At 44.5% G+C, this 6,464-nt stretch overlaps 1 long non-coding RNA gene across 1 annotated transcript; it reads left to right on the top strand.

Annotated features, from left to right (window-relative positions):
• Positions 1–4,023: 4,023 nt before the first annotated feature.
• Positions 4,024–5,696, top strand: LOC146558671 (uncharacterized). Its single transcript, XR_014888717.1, has 3 exons — positions 4,024–4,445; positions 5,038–5,126; positions 5,326–5,696. It is a non-coding gene; the product is annotated as an uncharacterized LOC146558671 (long non-coding RNA).
• Positions 5,697–6,464: the final 768 nt, after the last annotated feature.

Raw genomic sequence — 6,464 nt, 5'->3', positions numbered from 1 at the left:
AGGACCACCAAAGGGGCAACCGTACCACCCTCCTGGGAAGAGCTGAGGAGAGGCACAAACGAGAAGTCACCCAGCAGCCACGGAGCAGAGGCCAGAAGGGGTTGTAGGGATGTGCCCCGCGGGCTTCTCGTTTGTGCCAGAGAGGACCGAGCATCAGGCCCAGAGGTCAGAGAACTGATTAATTCGATGGTGTTGTGTTTAGTATGTTGCTTTGGGTTTTTTTTGCTTGTTTTCTATTCTTTCTCTCTCAACAGGTAATCCAGGAGATTTTATTTTATTTTATTTTTTTTATTTATTTATTTTTTCCCCTTTCTCACTGTCCCTCTCCCCTTCTGTTTTTCTTTTCCTTCCTCTTTCTTTCTCCCTTTCCTATCCCTCACTCATGTCTGTCCCATCTGTAACAACTGAAAATAAAATAAATAATAAAAACAAAGGTTGATCAAATGGACCAGTACGGCAATGCCACGATGATCCATTTGGCAAAATAAATCCATTGGGTATCCTTGTTGGTCTTCAGACAACAATTCTGACGGCTAAAGAACCAAATGGGACAGGCAAAAAAAAAAAAAAAAAGTCTAAGACCCAAGCTGACATATAGAAACAGACGAACAGGCGCACGCAGACACAAACGTGCATTCCCACCCCCATATACACAAACAAATTCTCGGCACTCACCTGACGTGGAGACAGACACAAATAGACACTGTACACACATTCACACTCTCCAAACATACTCTATATCCCAGGTCCAGGTACCCCTGCATCCAGAGGGGCAAACCGTACCTGGACCCAGGAGATGTAACCCTTCTCTCTGGGGTGGAGGCAAGCAGACCACCTCATTATCTGCAGTAGCAGGGAGGCCCCGCATCCCAGACCCCAATCTGACGGCCAGCACCTCCTCCCAGCCCCCCAGCCCTGACGGTTAACAGAACGGGGGTGAGTGAAGACCCCAAACCTCCCTCCACCTGCTCATATGTAGTGTTGCTGAATGTTGTTCTAAAGTGCATTTAAAATACAGGAGGGCATGGTGCTTCCTGCCAGAGAGCAGCATGGCTCCTCCCGAAAACCCTCAGTGTCTATATGCATTTAAAATTGAGGGTAGTGCACCAGCGCCAGAGGTGGGTTTGAATACACAGACCATCCTCTGGACACAGGCGGCCAGAAGGGGACAGAGGTGGACCCTGGTGACACACCTGCACCCCAAGCCCTGCGTGTGTGGGTGGGTGTGGTGGAGCGGGAAGAGGTGGTCAGCTGAGGATGGGGAGGGAAGAAAAGATTGGGCAAGCGGCCCCTCCCTGGGGCTAGCTCCCCCGCTGACCTCAGTAGGCACCCCCACACTCTGGAACCCACCAGGGCAAGGGGGCCCAGGCCCATCTGCACCGGGGCCCACAGCAGCAGCACCGCCCTGCCCCACAGAGTCAGGGGCAGCCCACCTGACCCGACCGCAGAGAAAACTGCACCCACCCCACCATCCAATCATCTCCCAGACTACACAAGACAATAGACACCCAGGTTGAGTTCATTCTCCACCTCTCCTATATCTCTCCCCCACCTGCAGAGAGAGCTCCTGTAGAGAGGAGATCTCCTGCAAAGATGTAACAGCCTCCCCACCAGTTAGAGAGCCGTCCAGTTGAGCCGATGCACCAGAGGTCCCCTGCACCGGGGCTGAGCCCCCATGCACCCACCCGCCCACAACCCTGGCGACACAACAACCAGGACCCAAGCCCCCAAGGCCCAGCCAGAGCCCCAGCCCAGGAGCGGAGCACCCCCAGACCCCCAGGCCCCACGCCCGTCCTGGACCCACCCAGGGGCAGCCAGGCTACCAGGCCAGTAACCAACGTCCGCCAGCACAGACCCTCCCCCATCTCCACTGTATGCAGCCACAAGGAAAACACCATCTAAGAGCCACCAGAGCCCCTAACCAGGTCATGGCCACAACCCCCGAGTTAGGCCCTCCAGGGAAAACGTCCCTAGGGAATCCCCAGATGCCCTACCCTACCCCCATATCAACCACAATAGCGAAGGCAGGACCAAACCATGACCCCACCCCCACTAGGTGATGAAGCCAAACAAAGGAGCCCAAAGGGATTGATCAAATGTGATGGCGTAGGCTGTATCTAGACTAATGTGATCTATTAGATGGTTTTTATATTGGTTAGAATTAAGATTATTTTTCTTTTTCCAGGTTATGAGGACCGTTTTCTTGGCAATGCATAGGGCCGTAAAAATAATGTGGGCTGTGTTTATTTCTGTAGTGACCTCATCCAAGTTGCCCAGCAAGCACACTAAATGTCACCGTCCTGGGTCGTTTCAACCCAGCATTTTGAGTTTCTCATGCTTTGGTTGGATTTTGTATTTTTGGTTATTTTCTTCTTTCTGTGTGGAGTTTGCATGTTCTCCCCGTGTTTACGTGTGTTCCCTCCGGGTACCCACGGTGGCCTCCTCCCACCATCCAAAGACATGCAGTTTGTGGGGATAGGTTAATTGGTTAATCCAAATTGCCACTAGGTGTGAATGTGCGAGTGAATGTGAGTGCGAATGGTTGTCTGTCCCTGTGTGTTGGCCCTGTGACAGACTGGCGACCTGTCCAGGGTGTATCCCGCCTCTCGCCCTATGACAGCTGGGATAGGCTCCAGCGCCCCCCGCGACCCTGAAAAGGATAAGCGGAAGCGAATGGATGGATGGATGTTTCTGTTCTCAGTATTAAGTGTTCACTTCATGTTTTGTCTTCATGCCAGCAATAAAGCTGAGGTTTTGAGTTGTATTCAGTGTCCGAGTCTCGCATTTGGATCCTCCTCTCCATCCGCCTGCACACAGAGCCCTGACATGAAGCTTCTCATGGTCGTTTCTGGGTCTTCTCCGGCAGACTCTGGAATACCAGAAAACACAAGATTATTTTTCATGCTACGGGCTTGCAGATCGATAATGCTCTCTTTTATTTTTATATTTTCTATTTTTAACTGGGTCACATTTTCGGATAGAGATTTGACTGAGTCCCGTAGCATGGCGTTTTCCGCAGCAAGTGTTTTATGAACAAAAGGCATAAGATACATTTTCACTGCGATGCAGATGACTCCCCACTTTATCTATCCATGAAGTCAAATAACACATACCAATTAGTAAAACTGCAGGAATGTCTTAAAGTTACAAATCTCTTAACTGCTTCTAAATTCAGATGAAGCTGGTGTTATTGTACTCGACCCTATAAATCCTAGAAATATGGTATCTAACCAGATTCTTACTCTGGATGGCATTACCTTGGCCTCCAGTAACACTGTGAGGAACCTTGGAGTCATTTTTGACCAGGATATGTCCTTCATTGCACATATTAAACAAATATGTAGGATTGCTTTCTTCCATTTGCGCAATATTGAAATATCCTGTCTCAGCAATACGTTCTCACTCCCAACTCGTCAAATGTGTGACGCATGGTCAGGCTCCCTCTGCCTCACTTATCGACGCGCAGGGTACCCCCTCGCGTCGAGAACTGACATGGCGGGTCCTCTTATTGAATACTATAGAGCTCCCTAAACGTTGTTTATTGACGACAAGAGATTTCCGCGGAAGAGCCTGTTGTCCGTATATTTATACATTTCCGAAATCACGTTGTAGTGACGTGTACTGAACACAGTAAATTATATAATGTAAACAACTACCTGAGAAACAGCAGATACATTAATTATAGGCTATTACTTTTGTATCGGTTATTGCATTTATGGAGGGAGTGGTGTATGCTGGGTAATGGCACAGCTAGTGACTGGGTGACTTTATTCACCCACTTTGGATGTTATCAGTCCATCAGGCGTTATTAGCAGAAATCAGTCCCATAGATATGGGCCATCTCCTGCTAGATTGTTCAGAAGGTTTGTCTCATCCATCCAGATGGAGGATCACTAACAGGAGCGTGGGAAGACTCCAGAATCTATGGAATCAGAACGATGCCACCTTGAAACGAAACCGAAAAAAATATTGGAACCGAAAAAAAATATTGTAACTGAAATAAATGTACTGAAAAATCTTGTATTGAAACCGAAAAAAAAATTGATAGTGAAAAACAATTAATTGAAACTGTAATTTTTTTGTTTTCGCTTACAATTTTTTTTTTCGGTTTCAATCCATTTTTCGGTTTCAATCCACTTTTCGGTTTCAAACCATTTTTCAGTTTCACTCTGCTGGCACTGTTTTGGCGTACGGGGGCGCGCTGGGGGGCGGGGATTCCGACCCGCATGTATTTGCATATATTATAATGCTGACCAATGACTGGAGAAAACACTGACGACGCGGCTGCGGTCACGGACAAACTCACACATGTCTGTTCGGGAATGGCAGATGCCGAGAGGTCCAGCGTTTACATTACCGACTATTTCAAAGTGACAGCCTGAGGTGTTCTTCAGTAAATTGGACTACCGGACAGGAGGACCTGAGTCCCCACCGCATTATTTTTGGTAAGTTAAATGTGTTTGTAAGCTAATCCGTAATTTAGGTCCTTAGCTACCTAAGGACCTAGCTAGCTAAAATGAGCACTTGTTTTGGGGAAACTTGTTTTGTAAAGTTCGTTTAGCTAACCCGTGCAGGTGAATGAATTTACCCTGACTAAAGAAATTAAGAGAAACGCACCGGGCTGCTTAGTGACTAACCACGGTTACTGTACTTTTATTATGAGTATTATACTGTAAGAGCAACAGGCTGGACTCTGCTTCTGCTCCTGTGCAGAGCTGATTATTAAATATGTGCAAACAGCAGCATGTTTTCTGTCGCTTTCCACATGTGGAAGGACATTAACGCCAACTTTTAAATTCCCCTCATTAGTCAATAGCTACGGATTAAATAGCAAAGCCCGATACTTATGTACTGAAACCAACTACTTCCGCTTGTCAGCTTAAGTTAAAATGTTACATTTTTCCTCTGATTATTTTTTAGCTTTTTTTTGTTTTTTTACTGAGTTTGTTACAAATATTCTGGTTAAAAAACTGTCCAAATTATTTTTAATGAATTGTTCAATACTGAGCTGATAACACCTCTGTATGTTGTGACCAGGATGCAGCAGCAGACTGAACCTTGACTGAAACCTGCTCCATCATCTCATCTTTGCAGATGTCCATTTATAAAGCATCAACAACTCAAAGGTAAACATGATATTAGAAAATGTGTTAGTAAGGCCTTTAAAACAAATAAAAAAAATAAACAGCTGTCGGCAGAACTGTAGGACTGAACAACTTCAGATCCCGAGTGTGTGAGGACAGAGAAGGATCAGCTCTATTTCAGATTTGAGAGATAAACTTTATATTTCAGTTTGTGATGATTCTGTTCTGTTTGTGATTACAGGAGCTGTCCTCAGATTCAGACCTCAGCACCACCCAGTGACAGCAGACAGACCATCCTATATCTTCAATCTTTGTAGTAACTCCAAAATTAACTGAAGAAAACAGTACAAAGGTTAAAGTACCACATGTGCTGTCAGTGAAAGCTGCAGCTGTTTTATTGATAAATTTAAAGACAAAAAGTCAAAAGGATTAATCACCCCTGTAACTGTGTCACTATACATCAGCATTAACAGAACCTCAGTTTGGTGTTTCAGAAAACTGCTGATCTCAGACCTGCACAACTTCTGTTTTAAACACTGAATGTACTCAGCTACATGAAGAGCACATGATGTTTTCTCTGACACAATTAAATAAAACCTGATTAAAGTCAAAGGTTGTTACTTGTATTTGAACTAAAAACTTGTGATCTGGAATTCTTTCACTGTTTTTTGACAATAGTGTGTTATTTATCATAAAGTAATTCAGAGTCATTCATACCAGAGTAACCACAACATATATTTAACTTTCTACAGGACTTAAAGCTATTACTATAGCTTATAGCTATAGCTATTACTTAACTGCACTACTGTATAGTTCTGTGTAAATAATCATTCTGTACATATGATGATTTTTAATCCTACAACTGTTTATAATTTGCATAGTTCACATTTCTGTATAACTGTATATCTCAGATTTCTGTATAGTTTTTCATATTTACATCCTGTTCGTAGCCTGTACATAGTTTGTACTCACTACAGCCTGTACATAGTTATAGAATATTCTTAACATACTTCATACCGTGTACATTGTAACATACCATAATAGACCCATTTCTGTAATATACTTACATATCTATATTATTGCTAATATATATTGTAATATATCTATATCATGGCTAAAGGCACTTCTGGATGGATGCAAACTGCATTCCGTTGCCCTGTGCATGTGCAATGACAACAAAGTTGAATTCTATTCTATTATATTATGTAAAAGTCCAGACCCTCTGAGGATTATCTGAGTACTTCTAACATTACACAAAGCAAAGGTCTCCATCAGTGTTCATGAAATGCTGGGTTTATCCTTCTTGTGAGGGAGCTGCTGGTGAAGATCACGAGCCCTGCTTGATCCTGGCGACGAGTTTCAGTCTTCCTGGTGTTTCTG

The sequence above is a fragment of the Mchenga conophoros genome, linkage group LG15, assembly GCF_057382185.1.
Source record: "Mchenga conophoros isolate Kocher_MC1m ecotype Shallow Benthic linkage group LG15, M_conophoros_male_GT1.1, whole genome shotgun sequence".
Lineage (NCBI taxonomy): Eukaryota > Metazoa > Chordata > Actinopteri > Cichliformes > Cichlidae > Mchenga > Mchenga conophoros.
This window is presented reverse-complemented; position numbering and strand designations above follow the sequence as displayed.